At 45.1% G+C, this 22556-nt stretch overlaps 1 non-coding gene across 1 annotated transcript; it reads left to right on the top strand.

Annotated features, from left to right (window-relative positions):
• The first annotated feature begins 316 nt into the window (after positions 1-316).
• On the top strand, positions 317-1715 carry LOC106580698 (uncharacterized). Its single transcript, XR_014381780.1, has 3 exons — positions 317-462; positions 688-880; positions 964-1715. It is a non-coding gene; the product is annotated as an uncharacterized LOC106580698 (transcript).
• Positions 1716-22556: the final 20841 nt, after the last annotated feature.

Raw genomic sequence — 22556 nt, 5'->3', positions numbered from 1 at the left:
ACGGTCTTCCGTGTATGTATGTGACCTGCCTGCTTGGTTGTGGTGTACATCCTGAACCAATTAGAACTAGTCTGGGAGCGCGTTGTCCTTTCTATCAAATTCTCCATGGGTTATTGGATAGAGACGAAGAGAGAGAGACGGAATAGTTAGAGTTTTTGCATTGAAGGGCAGTTGGCCGGAATCGAACCCACGCCAACTTCAGTTTACATGTGCTACTACAGAGATGTGCTCTAACCACTTGCAACCACCCCAGGCCCCCTTTCTATGAAGTTGTAATAGTATGGATCTTCTGCCCTCTTGTGGCCAGATGCTGTGCCAAGTGGGGTGTTCCTGCGTGGCTCTGGCTGCTGCAGCCTTTTGCTGCCTAGTGAGCGCTACAGGACTGGTACAGGGACCACTGTGTCTGCACAACAGCACACAAGGTCTGGCCTGGGAGATGCCACTCAAACTACAGAAAAGCGGGTGAGTGTGTGTGTGTGTGTGTGTGTGTGAGGGGGGAGGGGGGTTCTCAATTGCTCAAAAGCAGTTTCGAAAACTTAGGTGTGGTCTTAATAAGCAGAACAACAATGATCAAATTGTTGAGTTGCACAATTACCAGTAATCATTTTCTACACTTTGCACAGCTTGTGTTCACTAGTTCTATGTGTTATGAATGTCAATTTAGTTTAACCTTACTTGTCTTTGTAGAGATCCCATCTACCTGTTTGATAGAACGTTATGGCCGGCGGCCTGCGAGGAGCCACGGAACATTGTTCAATGGAATGTAGTGCTGTTTTCTGTTCTCATGGCAACCAGTGCACTGCAGGCCATCCTTTGTGCAGCACATACAATCAATGCTATCCTGGGCATAATATTTGGGCCAAGATTCTGCAAAAACAAGGTGAGGTGTGTGAATGTGTTTGTGTTTGTGTGTGTGTGTGTGTGTGGCCTTTCACTCACTGTGTGTCTGAATGTGTGTTACAGGTCAGTCCAGCTTGAGGACATCATCCAGGAACCTAATTAGGAGCAGGAAGGAAGGACCTCCCGACGGAAGTACTGTAGTTAATATATGCTGATCTTAAGTCAGTTTTACATATTTTCCCCTAATGGATGAGGTCAGGATTGTGGAGGTTTAGCTGATCCTGGATCTATGCCTACAGGCAGCTTCTACCACCGCTAAACATTGGTTCTGGCCACCAGTCAGCGTTTCACGAACTAAGAAGCAGACTTGCACTTTAAAGAAAAAATCATAAAATAGCATATATTTTGTAATATGATTTTATTATGTTTTGATAAGCTAACAGAGTAAAACAGGGAGACCAAAAAAAGGCAGATTTAGAAGAGGATAGAGGTAGATGGGATGGGGACAAGCTGTTTTGGAGGGATTTCAAAAAAATATCTTTAAGTTTTATATGCCTACATGATACCATTCAGACAGCGGTCTCTACACTTTGCTTGCAAGTTGGCACTCTTACAGGGCCCAAAAAAGTTGGTATGAAACTTTTATCTAACAATTCCACAGCAAATACCTAAAACACACAAATCTAAGTTAAGGAATGGAATAAGAATATATATATATAAATATATGGATGAGCAATGTCAGAGCGGCATAGGAAAGATGCAATACATAGTATAGATTAGTGTTTACATATGAGATGAGTAATGCAAGATATGTAAACATTATTAAAGTGGCATTATTAAAGTGACTAGTGTTCCATTTATTAAAGTGACCAATGATTTCAAGTCTGTATGTAGGCAGCAGCCTCTCTGTACTAGTGATGGCTGTTTAACAGTCTGATGGCCTTGAGATAGAAACTGTTTTTCAGTCTTTCGGTCCCAGCTTTGATGCACCTGTACTGACCTAGCCTTCTGGATGGTTTCAGGATGAACAGGCAGTGGCTCGGGTGGTTGTTGTCCTTGATGATCTTTTTGGCCTTCCTGTGACATCGGGTGCTATAGGTGTCCTGGAGAGCAAGTAGTTTGCCCCCGGAGATGCGTTGTGCAGACCCTGCTGTTGTGGGCGGTGCAGTTGCCATACCAGGCAGTGATACAGCCCAACAGGATACTCTCAATTGTGCATCTGTAAAGGTTTCTGAGGGTTTTAGGTGACTGGTGCTGTTGCACCTTCTTCACCACACTGTCTGTGTTGGTGGACCATTTCAGTTTGTCAGTGATATGTATGCCAAGGAACTTAACTTTCTACCTTCTCCACTGCTGTCCCATCGATGTGGATAGGGGTGCACCCTCTGTTTCCTGAAGTCACGATCATCTCCTTTGTTTTGTTGACGTTGAGTGAGAGGTTATTTTCCTGACACCACACTCCGAGAGCCCTCACCTCCTCCCTGTAGGCTGTCTCGTCATTGTTGGTAATCAAGCCTACTATGGGCCTCCCGAGTGGCGCAGGGATCTAAGGCACTGCATCGCAGTGCTAGCTCTGCCACTAGAGATCCTGGTTTGAGTCCAGGTTCTGTCGCAGCCGGCCGTGACCGGGAGACCCATGGGGCGGCGTACAATTGGCCCAGCGTCGTCTGGGTTAGGGGAGGGCTTGGCCTGCAGGGATGTTCTTGTCCCATCGTGCTCTAGCGACTCCTGTGGCGGGCTGGGCGCAATGCACGCTGACTCGGTTGCCAGGTGTACGGTGTTTCCTCCAACACATTGGTGCGGCTGGTTTCTGGGTTAAGCGGGTATTGTGTCAAGAAGCAGTGCGGCTTGGCTGGGTTGTGTTTTGGAGGATGCACGGCTCTCGACCTTCACCTCTCCCGAATGCGTACGGGAGTTGCAGCGATGAGACAAGACTGTAACTACCAATTGGATACCATGAAATTGGGGAGAAAAAGGGGTAAAAAAATAAATACAAAAATATTCAAGCCTAGTACTGTTGTGTCATCTGCAAACTTGATGATCGAGTTGGAGGCGTGCATGCCCACGCGGTTATGGGTGAACAGACAGTACAGCAGAGGGCTGAGCACGCACCCTTGTGGGGCCCCAGTGTTGAGGATCAGCGAAGTGGAGATGTTGTTTGCTACCTTCACCACCTCAGGAAGGCCAGGACCCAAGACCCAGGGCCTCAAGCTTAATAGTGAGCTTGGAGGGTATTATGGTGTTGAATGCTGAGCTATAGTCAATGAACAGCATTCTTACATAGGTATTTCTCTTGTCCAGATGGGATAGGGCAGTGTGCAGTGTGATGGCGATTGCATCGTCTGTGGACCTATTGGGGCGGTAAGCAAATTGAAGTGGGTCTAGGGCAGGCCTGGGCAACTCCAGTCCTCAGGGGACTGATTGGTGTCACACTTTTGCCCCAGTCCCAGCAAACACACCTGGCTCCAATAATCAACTAATCATGAACTTCAGTTAAAAATGCAATTAGTTTAAATCAGGTGTGTTTGCTAGGGATGGGGGAAAAGTGTGACACCAATCAAGCCCCCGAAGACTGGAATTGCCCAGGCCTGGTCTAGGGTGACTGGAAAGTGGAGGTGATATGATCCTTGACTAGTCTCTCAAAGCACTTCATGATGACAGAAGTGAGTGCTACGGGGCGATAGTCATTTAGTTCAGTTACCTTTGCATTCTTGGGTACAGGAACAAATGGTGGCCATCTTGAAGCATGTGGTGACAGCAGACTGGGTTAACCTCTATGGGACCCCTTCCCGTTCTCATCCCGGTAACGGGATTGCTTGACAAGATAGCAAAAATCTAATAATTTCAATTTCTCAAACAATCAACTATTTTACACCCTTTGAAAGATAAACATCTCCTTAATCTAACCATGTTGTCCAATTTCAAAGAGGCTTTACGGCAAAAGTATAAAGTTAGATTATGTTAGGACAGTACATTGACAAAACATTACACCCAGCTATTTTCAATGCAGACAGGCATCACCAAAAGCAGAAAACCAGCTGGAAGCAAGACGTCGGTGTCCGTGACTTGGCTGGTTTTCCTTTTGTAGTCCCTGATTGTCTGTAGACCCTTTCCACTAGCCCATTTTTTACAATCTTCATCAGATGACACTCCTAGGACATAATGTTACACAATACATGCATTCTTTTGTTCGATAAAGTTCATATTTATATATAAAAACAGCATTTTACATCGGCGCGTGATGTTCAGAAAATATTTTCCCTCAAATGCTTCCGGTGAATCAGCGCTACAATTTACAAAATTACTATTCGAAAACATTGGTCAAATCTAATATTGTCATTCAAAGAATTATAGCTTAACATCTCGTGAATGCAACCGCATTGCCAGATTTAAAAATAACTTTACTGGGAAATCACACTTTGCAATAAACGAGGTGCAATGCTCAGAAAAATAGGCTAGGCGATACAGGTTAGCGCCATCTTGGAACCATCTAAAATCAAATATACTATTGTAAATATTCCCTTACCTTTGATTATCTTCATCAGAAGGCACTTCCAGGAATCACAGGTCCACAACAAATGTAGTTTTGTTCGAAAAAGTTACTAATTTATGTCCCAATAGCTCCTTCTTGTTAGCGCGTTCCGAAGGCTACTCATAATGTACGAGGCGCGCGGGACTTGTCGTCATGAATGTGCAAAAAATATATATTTACGTTCGTTCAAACATGTCAAACGTTGTATAACAAATCTTTAGGGCCTTTTTCAATCAGAGCTTCAATAATATTCAAGGCGGACGATTGTATTGTCTTACTAAACGTTTCGGAACGAGAGGGTACCCACGGGCCCTCCCCCTATGACCAACTTTCCAGGCCTCTCGTTTGGTCAGTTTCTACCGGAGAAGACTCAAACCACTTTGTAAAGACTGTTGACATCTAGTGGAAGCCTTAGGAAGTGCTAAATGAATCCTAACTCACGGTGTGTTTCATAGGCAAAGTGTTGAAGGTGATTCCACAAATCAGATTTCCACTTCCTGCATGGAATCTTCTCAGGTTTTGGCCTGCCATATGAGTTCTGTTATACTCACAGACACCATTCAAACAGTTTTAGAAACTTTAGAGTGTTTTCTATCCAAATCTACTAATTATATGCATATTCTAGTTACTGGGCAGGAGTAGTAACCAGATTAAATCGGGTACGTTTTTTATCCGACCGTGCAAATACTGCCCCCTAGCCCCAACAGGATAAGGAGAGTTTTAATATGTCCGTAAACACACCAGCTAGCTGATCTGCGCATGCTCTGAGGACACGGCTAATGATGCCGTCTGGGCTGGCCGCCTTGCGAGGGTTAACACATTTAAATGTCTTACTCACGTCGGCCACGTAGAAGGATAGCCCCACAGTCCTTGGTAGCGGGCCGTGTCGGTGGCACTGTATTATCCTCAAAGCGGGCAAAGAAGGTGTTTACTTTGTCTGGAAGCAAGACGTCAGTGTCCATGACTTGGCTGGTTTTCCTTTTGTAGTCCCTGATTGTCTGTAGACCCTGCCACATACGTCTCGTGTCTGACCCGTTGAATTGCGACTCTTTCCTCTATACTGACATTTTGCTTGTTTGATTGCCTTGCGGAGTGAATAACTACACTGTTTGTATTCGGCCATATTCCCAGTCACCATTCCATGGTTAAATAAGGTGGTTTGCCGCCATTTATCTACGGTTATTGGTTAGGGTAGGTTTTAATAGTCACAGTGGGTACAACATCTCCTATACACTTCCTTATAAACTCACTCACCGAATCAGTGTATACGTCAATATTATTCTCTGAGGCTACCCGGAACATATCCCAGTTCGCTTGATCAACACAATCTTGAAGCGTGGATTCCGATTGGTCAGACCAGCATTGAATAGTCCTTAGCACGGGTACTTCTTGTTTGAGTTTCTACCTATACGGAGGGAGAAGCAAAAGGAGGACAGGGGAGGGCCTTCTATGCATCGCGGAAGTTAGAGTAACAAATGTCCAGTGTTTTTCCAGTGCGAGTGCTACAGTCAATATGCTGATAGAATTTAGATAGCCTTGTTCTCAAATTTGCTTTGGAAAAATCCCCATCTACAATAAATTCAGCTGCAGGATATGTGGTTTCCAATTTGCATAAAGTCCAGTGAAGTTCCTTTAGGGTCGTCGTGGTATCGGCTTGAGGGGGGGGATGTACATGGCTGTGACAACAACCGAAGGGAATTCTCTTGGGAGATAATATGGTTAGCATTTGATTGTGAGGAATTCTAGGTCAGGTGAACAAAAGGACTTGAGTTCCTGTATGTTGTTACAATTACACCATAAGTCGTTAATCATAAAATCATTCTTCTTCCTGGAGAGATGTTTATTCCTGTCGATGTGACACACTGAGAATCCAGGTGGCTGTACCGACTCCGACAGCATATCTCGAGAGAGCCATGTTTCCGTGAAACAGAATATGTTACAATCCCAGATGTCTCTCTGGAAAGCAACAAACAAACAACGTTTAGATCCTCCAAGGATCTTTGTTAGGTAATTTCACCGGAAGTGTACCACATCCATATTTATAGACATATAGTACCAGCCAAAACTTTGGACATCTACTCATTCAAGGGTTTTTCTTTATTATTACTATTTTCTACATTGTAGAATAATAGTGAAGACATCACAACTATGAAATAACACATATGGTATCATGTAGTAACCAAAAAAGTGTTACATTTAATATTTTGATTTGTCAAAGTAGCCACCCTTTGCCTTTTACATTTACGTCATTTAGCAGACGCTCTTATCCAGAGCGACTTACAAATTGGTGCATTCACCTTATGATATCCAGTGGAACAACCACTTTAAAATAGTACATCTATATTATTATTTTTTTTGGGGGGGGGGGGTTAGAAGGATTACTTTATCCTATCCCAGGTATTCCTTAAAGAGGTGGGGTTTCAGGTGTCTACGGAAGGTGGTGATTGACTCCGCTGTCCTGGCGTCGTGAGGGAGCTTGTTCCACCATTGGGGTGCCAGAGCAGCGAACAGTTTTGACTGGGCTGAGCGGGAACTGTGCTTCCGCAGAGGTAGGGGGGCCAGCAGGCCAGAGGTGGATGAACGCAGTGCCCTTCTTTGGGTGTAGGGCCTGATTAGAGCCTGAAGGTACGGAGGTGCCGTTCCCCTCACAGCTCCGTAGGCAAGCACCATGGTCTTGTAGCAGATGCGAGCTTCAACTGGAGTGTGCGGAGGAGCGGGGTGACGTGAGAGAACTTGGGAAGGTTGAACACCAGACGGGCTGCGGCGTTCTGGATGAGTTGTAGGGGTTTAATGGCACAGGCAGGGAGCCCCGCCAACAGGGAGTTGCAGTAATCCAGACGGGAGATGACAAGTGCCTGGATTAGGACCTGCGCCGCTTCCTGTGTAAGGCAGGGTCGTACTCTGCGAATGTTGTATAGCATGAACCTACAGGATCGGGTCACCACCTTGATGTTAGCGGAGAATGACAGGGTGTTGTCCAGGGTCACGCCGAGGCTCTTAGCACTCTGGGAGGAGGACACAATGGAGTTGTCCACCGTGATGGCGAGATCATGGAAAGGGCAGTCCTTCCCCGGGAGGAAGAGCAGCTCCATCTTGCCGACAGCTTGAGGTGGTGATCCGTCATCCACACTGATATGTCTGCCAGACATGCAGAGATGCGATTCGCCACCTGGTTATCAGAAGGGGGAAAGGAGAAGATTAATTGTGTGTCGTCTGCGTAGCAATGATAGGAGAGACCATGTGAGGATATGACAGAGCCAAGTGACTTGGTGTATAGCGAGAATAGGAGAGGGCCTAGAACTGAGCCCTGGGGGACACCAGTGGGGAGAGCACGTGGTGCGGAGATGGATTCTCGCCACACCACCTGGTAGGAGCGACCTGTCAGGTAGGACGCAATCCAAGATTGAGCCGCGCCGGAGATACGCAACTCGGAGAGGGTGGAGAAGAGGATCTGATGGTTCACAGTATCAAAGGCAGCAGATAGGTCTAGAAGGATGAGGAGAGAGAGTTAGCTTTAGCAGTGCGGAGAGCCTCCGTGACACAGAGAAGAGCAGTCTCAGTTGAATGACCAGCCTTGAAACCTGACTGATTTGGATCAAGAAGGTCATTCTGAGAGAGATAGCAGGAGAGCTGGCCAAGGACGGCACGTTCAAGAGTTTTGGAGAGAAAAGAAAGAAGGGATACTGGTCTGTAGTTGTTGACATCGGAGGGATCGAGTGTAGGTTTTTTGAGAAGGGGTGCAACTCTCGCTCTCTTGAAGACGGAAGGGACGTAGCCAGCGGTCAAGGATGAGTTGATGAGCGAGGTGAGGTAAGGGAAAAGGTCTCCGGAAATGGTCTGGAGAAGAGAGGAGGGGATAGGGTCAAGCGGGCAGGTTGTTGGGCGGCCGGCCGTCACAAGACGCAAGATTTCATCTGGAGAGAAAGGGGAGAAAGAGGTCAAAGCATAGGGTAGGGCAATGTGAGCAGGACCAGCGGTGTCGTTTGACTTAACAAACGAGGATTGGATGTCGTCGACCTTCTTTTCAAAATGGTTGACGAAGTCATCTGCAGAGAGGGAGGAGGGGGGAGGGGGAGGAGGATTCAGGAGGGAGGAAAAGGTGGCAAAGAGCTTCCTAGGGTTAGAGGCAGATGCTTGGAAGTTAGAGTGGTAGAAAGTGGCTTTAGCAGCAGAAACAGAGGAGGAAAATGTAGAGAGGAGGGAGTGAAAAGATGCCAGGTCCGCAGGGAGGCTAGTTTTCTCCATTTCCGCTCGGCTGCCCGGAGCCCTGTTCTGTGAGCTCGCAATGAGTCGTCAAGCCACGGAGCAGGAGGGGAGGACCGAGCCGGTCGGGAGGATAGGGGACATAGAGAGTCAAAGGATGCAGAAAGGGAGGAGAGGAGGGTTGAGGAGGCAGAATCAGGAGATTGGTTGGAGTAGGATTGAGCAGAGGGAAGAGATGATAGGATGGAAGAGGAGAGAGTAGCAGGAGAGAGAGAGCGAAGGTTGCGATGGCGCAATACCATCTGAGTAGGGGCAGAGTGAGTAGTGTTGGAGGAGAGCGAGAGGGAAAAGGATACAAGGTAGTGATCGGAGACTTGGAGGGGAGTTGCAGTGAGATTAGTAGAAGAACAGCATCTAGTGAAGATGAGGTCAAGCGTATTGCCTGCCTTATGAGTAAGGGGGATGGTGAGAGGGTGAGGTCAAAAGAGGAGAGGAGTGGAAAGGAGGCAGAGAGAAATGAGTCAAAGGTAGACGTAGGGAGGTTAAAGTCACCCAGAACTGTGAGGGGTGAGCCATCCTCAGGGAAGGAGCTTATCAAGGCGTCAAGCTCATTGATGAACTCTCCAAGGGAACCTGTAGGGCGATAAATGGTAAGGATGTTAAGCTTGAATGTGCTAGTGATTGTGACAGCATGGAATTCAAAGGAGGAGATAGACAGATGGGTCAGGGGAGAAAGAGAGAATGTCCACTTGGGAGAGATGAGGATTCCAGTGCCACCACCCCGCTGACCAGATGCTCTCGGGGTGTGCGAGAACACGTGGTCAGACGAGGAGAGAGCAGTAGGAGTAGCAGTGTTTTCTGTGGTAATCCATGTTTCCGTCAGCGCCAAGAAGTCGAGGGTCTGGAGGGTAGCATAGGCTGAGATGAACTCTGCCTTGTTGGCCGCAGACCGGCAGTTCCAGAGGCTGCCGGAGACCTGGAACTCCACGTGGGTCGTGCGCGCTGGGACCACCAGGTTAGAGTGGCAGCGGCCACGCGATGTGAAGCGTTTGTATGGCCTGTGCAGAGAGGAGAGAACAGGGATAGACCGACACATAGTTGATAGGCTACAGGAGAGGCTACGCTAATGCAAAGGAGATTGGCATGAAAATTAACTAAACAACTGGGGAAGCGAGAGAGCAGGGCCTCCCTCACTAACAATTCACTGAAACACTAAAACGCTAAAATATAACTTTTCTAGCTACCACTAGAAATTAAAATTGACGTAAACTACAGTGGTTCAATGTTTCCAGGAATAGGCTCAAACTTAGTTTATTCCGCTAGATAACTTGGTACAGTATTCTTCCGTGAAAACCCACCTAGTGCACCGTGTCCTATGACGCCGTAGCTAACTAGCTAACTAGCATGCTAGCATCCTATAACACACGGTTAGCACCAATACTTGGTAACAACAAGCTACCAATGGATCATTCGTGTCCGTGTCTAGTTCATAACGCAGAAGTAATTAAACGTTGGCTAGCTAACACAAAGTCAGTCCTGCTAGCTACACAAGTGGACTACACATCTCGAATGTTCAGAAAGTTAAGCTTACGTTGCAAAAATCTTATTGACTAAAAATGATACAGCTAGCTGGTAGGGTTAGCTAGCTAGCAGTGGGCGCGTTGTTGACTATGTTAGAAAATGTAGCTGGCTAGCTAACCTCGATAGTTACTCTGTACTACGCCTTTATCTTGATACAAAGACAACTATGTAGCTAGCTAACATTACACTAGTCAAATCGTTCCGTTGTAATGTATATAGTTTCTACAGTACTGCTAATTGGTAAAGTTGGCTAGCTAGCTGTGGTGTTATGGTGTTGACGCCGTTTCGAAAATGGCGCGAACGAACGAATACAGCTGGCTAGCTAACCTTGTTAGTTCCTCAGAGCTACACCATTATCCTTGATACAAAGACAGCAGAGACAACTATGTAGCTAGCTAACAATACACTAATCAAATCGTTCCAATGTAATGTAATGAAATGTAATATTACCCGCGGAGCGAGGTGCAGCACGACTGCTCACTCCAGCATCCGGAAGAAATACTGCCTTGATGACAGCTTTGCACATTCTTGGCATTCTCTCAACCAGCTTCAACTGGAATGCTTTTCTAACAGTTTAAGGAGTTCCCACATATGTTAATCACTTGATGGCTGCTTTTCCTTCACTCTGCGGTCCAACTCATCCCAAACCATCTCAACCGGGTTAAGGTCGGGTGATTGTGGAGGCCAGGTCATCTGATGCAGCACTCCATCGCTATCCTTGTTCAAATAGCCCATACATAGCCTAAATGTGTGTTTTGGGTCATTGTCCTGTCGAAAAACAAATAATAGTCCCACTAAGCGCAGATGGGATGACGTAGCGCTGCAGAATGCTGTGGTAGCCATGCTGGTTAAGTGTGCCTTGAATTCTAAATAAATCACTGACAGTGTCACCAGCAAAGCACCCCCACACCATCATACCTCCTCCTCCATGCTTCACAGTGGGAACTACACATCCGAAGATCATCCGTTCACCTACTTTGCGTCTCACAAAGACACGGCGGTTGGAACCAAAAATCTCAAATTTGCACTCATCAGACCAAAGGACAGATTTCCACCGGTCTACTGTCCATTTCTCATGTTTCTTATTGGTGTCCTTTAGTAGTGGTTTCTTTGCAGCAATTCCACCATGAAGGCCTGATTCACGCAGTTTCATCTGAACAGTTGATGTGGAGATCTGTCTGTTACATGAACTCTGTGAAGCATTTATTTGGGCTGCAATTTTTGAGGCTGGTAACTCTAATGAATGTATCCTCTGCAGCAGAGGTAACTCTGGGTCTTCCTTTCCTGTGGCGGTACTCATGAGAGCCTGTTTCATTATAGATCTTGATGGTTTTTGCGACTGCACTTTTTCCAGATTGACTGAACTTCATGTATTAAAGTAATGATGGACTGTCATTTCTCTTAGCTTATTTGATCTGTTCTTGCCATAATATGGACTTGGTCTTTTACCAAATAGGTCTATCTTCTGTATACCACCTGTACCTTGTCACAACACAACTGATTAACTTTTAACAAGGCACACCAGTTAATTGAAATGCATTCCAGGTGACTACCTCATGAAGCTGGTTAAGAGAATGCCAAGAGTGTGCAAAGCTGTCATCAAGGCAAAGGGTGGCTACTTTGAAGAATCTCAAATATAAAATATACAGTATTTTGATTTGTTTAACACTTTTTTGGTTACATGATTCCATGTGTTATTTCATAGTTTTGATGCCTTCACCATCATTCTACAATGTAGAAAATAGTAAAAATAAAGAAAAACCCTGGAATGAGTAGGTGTGTCCAAAGTTTTTACATATAGTTTGTGTATAATATATATATTGTACTATCTTTAAAAGTGCCTCCCTCACAATCTTAAATAAGCATGCCCCAGATATAGCACGTGGTTCGCTCCAGACCTGCCTGCCCTTGACCAGCACAAAAACATCCTGTGGCGTACGGCATTAGCATCAAATAGCCCCCGCGGTATACAACTTTTCATGGAAGTTAGGAACCAATATACACAGGCAGTTAGGAAAGCAAAGGCTAGCTTTTTCAAATAGAAATTTGCATCCTGCAGCACAAACTGGGACACTAAAGTCCATGGAGAATAAAAGCACCTCCTCACAGCTGCCCACTGCACTGAGGCTAGGAAACACTGTCACCTCCGATAAATCCACAATAATTGAGAATTTCAATAAGCATTTTTCTACGGCTGGCCATGCTTTCCACCTGGCCACCCCTACCCTGGTCAACACCCCTGCACCCCCCACAGCAACTTGCCCAAGCCTCCCCCATTTCTCCTTCACCTGAATCCAGATAGCTGATGTTCTGAAAGAGCTTCAAAATCTGGACCCCTACAAATCAGCTGGGTTAGACAATCTGAACCCTCTCTTTCTAAAATTATCCGCCGAAATTGTTGTAAGCCCTATTACTAGCCTGTTCAACCTGTCTTTCGTATCGTCTGAGATCCCCAAAGATTGGAAAGCTGCCGTGGCCATCCCCCTCTTCAAAGGGGGAGACACTCTAGACCCAAACTGTTATATCCATCCTGCCCTGCCTTTCTAAAATCTTCGAAAGCCAAGTTAATAAACAGATCACCGACCATTTCGAATCCCACCGTACCTTCTCCACTATGCAATCTGGTTTCCGAGCTGGTCATGGGTGCATCTCAGCCACGCTCAAGGTCCTAAACGATATCATAACCGCCATCGATAAAAGACAGTACTGTGCAGCCGTCTTCATCGACCTGGCCAAGGCTTTCGACTCTGCCAATCACCGCATTCTTATCGGCAGACTCAATAGCCTTGGCTTCTCAAATGACTGCCTCGCCTGGTTCACCAACTACTACTAGAGTTCGGTGTGTCAAATTGGAGGGCCTGTTGTCCGGACCTCTGGCAGTCTCTATGGGGGTGCCACAGGGTTCAATTCTCTGTATATATCAATGATGTCACTCTTGCTGCTGGTGATTCTCTGATCCACCTCTACGCAAACGACACCATACATCTGGCTCTTTTTTGGACACTGTGCTAACAAACCTCCAAATGAGCTTCAATGCCATACAACACTCCTTCCGTGGACTCCAACTGCTTTTAAATGCTAGTAAAACTAAGTGCATGCTCTTCAACCAATTGCTGCCTGCACCCTCCCGCCCGACTAGCATCACTACTCTGGAAGGTTCTGACCTAGAATATGTGGACAACTACAAATACCTAGGTGCCTGGTTAGACTGTAAACTCTCCTTGCAGACTCACATTAAGCATCTCCAATCCAAAGTTAAATCTAGAATTGGCATACCTATTTCGCAACAAAGCCTCCTTCACTCATGCCGCCAAACATACCCTCGTAAAACTGACTATCCTACCGATCCTTGACTTCAGCAATGTCATTTACAAAATAGCCCCCAACACTCTACTCAGCAAACTGAATGCAGTCTATCACAGTGCCATCTGTTTTATCACCAAAGCCCCATATACTACCCACCACTGCGACCTGTATGCTCTCGTTGCCTGGCCCTCACTACATATCCGTCGCCAAACACACTGGCTCCAGGTCATCTATAAGTCTTTGCTAGGTAAAGCCCCGCCTTATCTCAGCTCACTGGTCACCATAGCAACACCCACCCGTAGCACGCGCTCCAGCAGGTATATTGCACTGGTCATCCCCAAAGCCAATTCTTCCTTTGGCTGCCTTTCCTTCCAGTTCTATGCTGCCAATGACTGGAACGAATTGCAAAAATCTCTGAAGCTGGAGTCATATCTACCTGTCTAACTTTAAGCATCAGCTGTCAGAGCAGTTTACCGATCACTGTACCTGTAGAAAGCCAATCTGTAAATAGCACACCCGACTACCTCATCGCCATATTTTTACTTGTTCTTTTGCACCCCAGTATCTCTACTTGCACATCATCATCTGCACATCTATCACTCCAGTATTAATGCTAAATTGTAATTATTTTCGCCTCTAGGGCCTATTTATTGCCTACCTCCCTACTCTTCTACATTTGCACACACTGTACATAGATTTTTTGTGTTATTGACTGTACATTTGTTTATGTGTAACTCTGTGTTTTTGTCGCACTGCTTTGCTTTATCTTGGCCAGGTCGCAGTTGTAAATGAGAACTTGTTCTCAACTAGCCTACCTGGTTAAATAAAGGTGAAATATATATTTTTTTAAATGGTCCACACACCCGCACTATCATGAAGAAGGCGCAACAGCGCCTCTTCCCCCTCAGGAGGTTGAAAAGGTTTGGCATGAGCCATCAAATCCTCAAAAAGTTCTACAGCTGCACCGTTGAGAGCATCTTGACTGGCTGCATTATTGCTTGGTAAGGCAACCGCACCGCCCTCGATTACATGACACTACAGAGGGTGGTGCGGACAGCCCAGTACATCACTGGGGCCGAGCTCCCTGCCATCCAGGACATCTATAACAAGCGGTGTGAAAGGAAGGCCCGGAAAATTGTTAATGACTCCAGCCACCCAAACCATAGATTGTTCTCTCTGTTTCCGCAGGGCAAGTTGTACTGGTGCATCAAGTCTGACACCAACAGGCTCCTGAATAGCTTTCTATCCCCGAGCTATAAAACTGCTAAATAGTTAACAAAATTGCTACACAAACTGAGTTTACCCTTGTCTTTGTATTTATGCACTGTCTCTATGCACACTCACAAAACTTGCACACATATTTATACTGACTACACACACGCGCACACACATACAATCGTCATATACGCTGCTACTACTCTGTTTATCATATCCTGATACCTATTCACCTTACCCCTGGACACATACTGTATCTAACTCTATCACTCCAGTATCCTTACCATTGTAAGTAATCCCTACTCTCAAAGTAATGGCCTTGCTGAAAAATCTGTGCAGATTGCTAAATCACTCATGAACAAAGTAAAAGCAGACAAGAGAGACCCCTACCTCAGTCTCCTTGAATACCGCAGCACTCCAGTTGACAACTTCAAATCACCAGCCCAGCTGTTGATGAGCCGCAAACTTCACTCAATCCTTCCCAGCACCAACCAGCAGCTGTAACCTGGCATCGTCAGCTACAAGGAAATGCATGCAAAACGTGCACAGAGACAACAACACCAAAAGCGATACTACGACAGGTCAGCTAGACCACTGTCACAACTGAATTACAGAGAGTCAGTAAGAATCCAGGAGCATGGATGGAAGCCAGCAGTTGCAATCCAGCCAGCTGACACTGAACATTCATATCACGTCCGCACCGCAGAAGGAGCGGTGTACCGGTGCAATCGTCGTCACCTACTGAACACAAAAGAACAACACACTGACGAGATGAACTGTTTTCCTGAAAGAGAACGTGATGAACTAAACACACACACACAACATACTTACCTGCAACACCACAAGAACTGTTGACTGACACAGAAGCATGTTCAGCTTCATATCACACAAGGTCAGGAAGAGAGGTCAAGCCTAGAGCTGTCCTAGACCTGTGAAATGCCAAAGGGTGTAGGCGGATCCCTGCCCTGAAAGAGTTCCAGAATAAAAACTTGTTATTGAAATGCTTTGGTATTGTATTTGTTTGAATTGTTGAGATGTCATTGCTACAGTGAAAAGCTGAGTTGCTGAGAAATCTTCGTTCAAACAGTATGTTGAATCATTGTTTCAGAGTCTTATGTTGATGCAGTTGGTGCAGTATGCAGTATAAATGGTTACTTACCTTGAGGTCAAACTACAGAGCATGTATTCAAAATAAACGCTTTTGAATACCAGTCTCAACATCAACAGTGAAGAGGCGACTCCGGGATGCTGGCCTTCTAGGCAGAGTTGCAAAGAAAAAGCCATATCTCAGACTGGCCAATAAGAAGAAAAGATGGGCAAAAGAACACAGACACTGGACAGAGAAACTCTGCCTAGAAGGCCAGCATCCTGGAGTCGCCTCCTCACTGTTGACGTTGAGACTGGTGTTTTGCGGGTACTATTTAATGAAGCTGTCAGTTGAGGACTTGTGAGGTGTCTGTTTCTCAAACTAGACACTAATGTACTTGTCCTCTTGCTCAGTTGTGCACCGGGGCCTCCCACTCCTCTTTCTATTCTAGTTACAGACAGTTTGCACTGTTCTGTGAAGGTAGTAGTACACAGCGTTGTACGAGATCTTCAGTTTCTTAGCAATCTCTCGCATGGAATAGCCTTCATTTCTCAGAACAAGAATAGGCTGACGAGTTTCAAAAGAAAGTTATTTGTTTCTGGCTATTTTGAGCCTGTAATCGAACCCACAAATGCAGATGCTCTAGATATTCAACTAGTCTAAAGAAGGCCAGTTTTATTGCTTCTTTAATCAGAACAACAATTTTCAGCTGTGCTAACATAATTGCAAAAGGGTTTTCTAATGATCAATTAGCCTTTTAAAATGATCAACTTGGATAAGCTAACACAATGTGACATTGGAACACAGGAGGGATGGTTGCTGATAATGGGCCTCTGTAGATGTTCCATAAAAAAATCATCCATTTCCAGCTACAATGTCTACATTATATTTCTGATCAATTTGATGTTATTTTAATGGACAAAAAATGTGCTTTTCTTTCAAAAACAAGGACATTTCTACGTGCCCCAAACTTTTGAACAGTAGTATATATTATATATTTTTAAGGGGGGGGGGGGGTGTAATATTCATATGTGTCAACATACTGAATTGTAATTGGTTGTATTCTACCTTCGTATCATACTGCGATGATTGGTTAAGACCACCCAGGTCGTGAGGTAATTTTTCAGTTGATCATGGCCGGAGACACATGAACATGACAGTTATAGCTAGCTAATAAAGTTTAGAAAGATCCTGTCGTACTGCATTTTATTATTTTGTACAAAGTGTGAAAAACAAGACAGGCTATGTCATTGAAATCAAAGCTATTTCCATGTGAAAATGTTATGGGATTTGCTCCATTGGTTGGTAGGCCTACATTATGCTCAAATAGCCTCAATAGCCTATTGGCTACTAAAACTGCCTCAGTGTTCACTGTAAACGTGCGCCGGAAGTTGCACAAAATTCTCACAATGTTCAAGGGATGTACATTCAGTCCATAGTAGCCTACAACAACATAATTTAATGGACAATGTTCATAGGCAGGTGCAATCATGTGTTGCAATCATGAGGTTGCAAGGTAAAACTGGAAGTCGGGCACATTATCCGCCTAATGACAGTGGGGCTAGTTAGTGCCAATTGGGTGAACCTTTATGCAGAGCTGCACATGCACAGCCTAATATGACATACAAAACTTTAGTGACCCGTTTTAGCTCATGAGCTCTACAACTGGCTACTACTGGCTGAAATTATGGAAAAACTACTCAGAGCCTTTCAAAGTGAGTTCATAAAGAATTTAGACTGTGTTTCCTCTCAATGTCCCAAGGCAAGACCTTTACCATTGGAAATATTAACAGACACAATCCATCAGACATCAGATTGCAGTAGTGTTATTATTAGCTACTAGTATCTCCATTGTTTCAGCTTTTTCTGTTTGTTATTTTGTTCAGTCTTTAGTTCTGTCTGCCTTGTGTCCTCTTCCTCATGCATCACCCTCCCTCTCTCCTGCTACCTTCCGGTCTTCTCTTTCTCTTCTCTCTTTTATGTCGCTCTTCTCATTCAGACCCAGCGCCAGAACGAATCAGTTGGACGGCAGTTGATTTTTTTTAAGGGATCTCCTATGTGTGCAGGTGCTTGCACATTCACCATTGTTTTAATGGCTGTAATAGTAAAGACCATAGGCAGCTAGCGAGTTTCAAGTTTGGGGAAGATTACAATTTATCTTACCATTTCTACCCATCTGCGGGACAGTTGTATTTTCATATGCGCATTTCCATGGAACAGTTTCATTTCAATAATAATGTTTTCCTTGCTCAAAATCATTGTCACGTGGTTAATCATACCAAGTAAAATGATACAAATGTAAAAGTTAAAATTCAACTATGGTGAGAGCACTAGCCTCTTCCATATGGATGGACACATTGATACACTGTGATCCATTAATGGCTAGAGCGCATAGAACTAAGAGATACAAGAGTAAGCCTATAACTTCCATCATCAACTAAGTAAAACGAATAGACCTAAAGCCGACAAATAAAAACAGACAATATCCTGATGAAAAGTCTGGTTCTTTCAAACACATTAATCTCTCTACTCTGCCTGTCTGCTTCCCTTTCTATCTGTCTTGACTTGAGCTATTGCAACATTGTATCAAATAATCACTTGATCCATCTAGAAGCTGTCACTAGCAAACTTGCAACATTGTATCAATAGCCTATTCTGGGCCCTCAGAGTTTCCTGCACCAGTGAGCTTGGGACAAAAATCTTTTTTTTATGAGGTTTACACTGGATATATAGGATCGTCAGATCATGATATTTTGCTCTTTCACACCGAGGCTTGGTGATTGGAAGTGTTGGAAAGATTTTTCAAATACTGAGGAACTATCATTTGCAATGGATGTTAAAAAACAGACTTCATCGAAAAATGAGTGGCTTACATCGTGAGTTAAGACCAGTGGCAACCCGTCATTCAGGGCAGGTTGGGGCTCTGTTTAGCAAAAAAAATATATAAATATATACACTGCATTTGTAAAGTATACAGACGCCTTGACTTTTCCAACATTTAGTTATGTTAGTCTTATTAAAAATGTATTACATTTTTTTTAAATCCTCACCAATCTACACACAATACCTCATAATGACAAAGCAAAAACCGTTTAAGACATTTTTTGCAAATTTCTTAAAAATAAAAACAGAAATACCTTATTTACATATTAGTATTCAGACCCTTTGCTGTGAGATTCGAAATTGAGCTCAGATGCATCCTGTTTCTATTGATCGCCCCCTAGATGTTTCTACAACATGATTGGAGTCCACCTGTGGTAAATTCAATTGATTGGACATGATTTGGAAAGGCACACACCTGTCTATATAAGGTCCCACAGTTGACAGTGCATTTCAGAGCAAAAATCAAGCTATGAGGTCGAAGGAAACGTCCGCAGAGCTCCGAGACAGGATTGTGTCGAGGCACAGATCTGGGGAAGGGTACCAACAAATGTCTGCAGCATTGAAGGTCTCCAAGAACACAGTGGCTTCCATCGTTCTTAAATGGAAGAATTTTGGAACCACGAAGACTCTTACAAGAGCTAGTCGCCCGGCCAAACTGAGCAATCGGGGAGAAGGGCCATTATCAGAGAGGTGACCAATAACCCAATGGTCACTCTGACAGAGATCCAGAGTTAATGTGGAAATGGGAGAAACTTCCAGATGGACAAACATCTCTGCAGCATTCCATCAATCAGGCCTTTATGGTACAGTGGCCAGATGGAAGCCATTCCTCAGCAAAAGGCACATGACAGCTGACTTGGAGTTTTCCAAAGGGCCCCTAAAGGACTCTCAGACCATGAGAAACAAGATTCTCTGGTCTGATGATACCAAGATTGAACTCTTCGGCCTGAACCTGGAAACCATCCCTACGGTGAAGCATGGTGGTGGCAGCATCATGCTGTGGGGATATTTTTCAGCGGTAGGGACTGGGAGGATCGAGGGAAGGATGAACAGAGCAAAGTACAGAAAAGATCCTTGATGAAAACCTGCTCCAGAGTGCTCAGGACCTCAGACTGGGGCGAAGGCTGAACCTTCCAACAGGACAACGACACTAAGCACACAGCCAAGACAATGCAGGAGGGGCTTTGGGACAAGTCTCTGAATGACCAGCCAGAGCCCGGACTTGAACCCGATTGAACATCTCTGGAGAGACCTGAAAATAGCTGTACAGCGAAGCTCCCCATCCAACCTGACAGAGCTTGAGAGGGTCTACAGAGAAGAATAGGGGAAACTCCACAAATACATGTGTGCCAAGCTTGTAGCGTCATACCCAAGAAAACTTGAGGCTGTAATCACTGCCAAAAGTGCTTCAACAAACTACTGATTGGGAGTACAGGAGGGGGCTGAGCACACACCCCTGAGGAGCTCCAGTGTTGAGGATCAGCATGGCAGATGTGTTGCTACCTACCCTCACCACCTGGGGGCAGCCCGTCAGGAAGTCCAGGATCCAGGTGCAGAGGGAGGTGTTTAGTCCCAGGATCCTTAGCTTAGTGATGAGCATTATGGTGTTGAACGCTGAGCTGTAGTCAATGAATAGCATTGTCACGTAGGTGTTCCTTTTGTCCAGGTCGGAAAGGGCAGTGTGGAGTACAGTAGAGATTGCATCATCTGTTTGAGAGGTATGCAAATTGGAGTGGGTCGAGGGGTTTCTGGGATAATGGTGTTAATGTGAGCCATTTACCAGCCTTTCAAAGCACTTCATGGCTACGGACATGAGTGCTACGGGTCTGTAGTCATTTACCTTAGTGTTCTTAGGCAAAGGGACTATGGTGGTCTGCTTGAAACATGTTGGTATTACAGACTCAATCAGGGACATGTTGAAAATGTCAGTGAAGACACATGCCAGTTGGTCAGCACATGCCCGGAGCACACGTCCTGGTAATCCGTCTGGCCCAGCGGCCTTGTGAATGTTGACCTGTTTAAAGGTCTTACTCACGTCGGCTACGGAAAGCGTGATCACACAGTCGTCTGGAACAGCTGATGCTCTCATGCATGCCTCAGTGTTGCTTGCCTCAAAGCGAGCATAGAAGTGATTTAGCTCGTCTGGTAGGCTCGTGTCACTGGGCAGCTCTCGGCTGTGCTGCCCTTTGTAATCTGTAATTGTTTGCAGGCCCTGCCACATCCGAGGAGCATCGGAGCCGGTGTTGTACGATTCAATCTTAGTCCTGTATTGGCGCTTTGCCTGTTTGATGGTTCTTCGGAGATCATAGCAGGATTTCTTATAAGCTTCCGGGTTAGAGTCCCGCATCTTGAAAGAGGCAGCTCTGCCCTTTAGCTCAGTGCAAATGTTGCCTGTACTTCATGGTTTCTGGTTGGGGTATGTATGTACAGTCACTGTGGGGACGACGTCCTTGAAGCACTTATTGCTAAAGCCAATGACTGATATGGTGTACTCCTCAATGCCATCGGGAGAATCCCGGAACATAATCCAATCTGTGCTAGCAAAACAGTCCTATAGTTTAGCATCTGCTTCATCTGACCACTTTTTTATAGACCGAGTCACTGGTGCTTCCTGCTTTAATTTTTGCATGATAGCAGGAATCAGTGAGGATGGAATTATGGTCAGATTTGCCAAATGGAGGACGAGGGAGAGCTTTGTACGTGTCTCTGTGTGTGAAGTACAGGTGATCTAGAATTTTTTTCCTCTGGTTGCGCATTTAACATGCTGATAGAAATGAGGTAAAACTGATTTAAGTTTCCCTGCATTAAAGTCCCCGGCCACTAGGAGCGCCGCCTCTCGGTGAGCTGTTTCCTGTTTGCTTATTTCCTTTATACAGCTGACTGAGTGCAGTCTTAGTGCCAGCATCTGTCTGTGGTGGTAAATAAACAGCCACGGAAAATATAGATGAAAACTCTCTTGGCAAATAGTGTGGTCTACAGCTTATCATGAGATACTCTATTTCAGGCGAGCAAAATCTAGAGACATCCTTAGATTTGTGCACCAGCTGTTGTTTACAAATATACACAGACCGCCCCCCCTCGTCTTACTGGAGTGTGCTGTTCTATCTAGCCGGTGCAGCCAATATCCCGCCAGCTGAATGTTATCCATGTTGTCATTCAGCGACGATTCGGTGAAACATAAGATATTACAGTTTTTGTTGTACCGTTGGTAGGATATTTGTGATCGTACCTCATCTAATTTATTGTCCAATGATTGTACGTTGGCAAGTAATACTGATGGTAAGGGCAGATTTCCCAATCGCCAACGGCGGATCCTTACAAGGCACCCCGCCCTGTGTCCTCTATACCTGCGTGTCTTTCTCTTGCCAATGATGGGGATTTTGGCCTTGTCGGGTATCTGAAGTACATCCTGTGCGTCCTGCTTGTTGAAGAAAAAATCTTTGTCTAATCCGAGGTGAGTAATCGCTGTCCTGATATCCAGAACTCTTTTTTGCCGTAAGATACGGTGGCAGAAACATTATGTACAAAATAAGTTACAAATAACGCGAAAAAAACACATAATAGCACAATTGGTTAAGCGTCCATTAAACATGTACCTACCATCCACACCAGCCAACCTCCAACTGCCCTCCCTCCTTTCATTTTTGCTTTAAGTAACCTTTTATCTTATGTAACCATACCATACATAACATATCATACGAATTTGTGTGTTTGCTGTTGCATTTGCTGTTACGTCAAGCCTATGAGACCAGTCTGGCCACGCGCAGTAGGTGGTGGCCCAAAGCCCAAAAAATGTGAACTTAATCAATCCCCGTCGAGGGAGGAGCTGATATTTTATATTTAACAGTAAAACATTCTTATGATGACTATAACATTTGTTGGCACCTTCAACCATCGAGAGCATCCTGA

This window comes from Salmo salar, chromosome 20 (genome assembly GCF_965601325.2).
Source record: "Salmo salar chromosome 20, fSalSal1, whole genome shotgun sequence".
NCBI classification, from domain to species: domain Eukaryota; kingdom Metazoa; phylum Chordata; class Actinopteri; order Salmoniformes; family Salmonidae; genus Salmo; species Salmo salar.
This window is presented reverse-complemented; position numbering and strand designations above follow the sequence as displayed.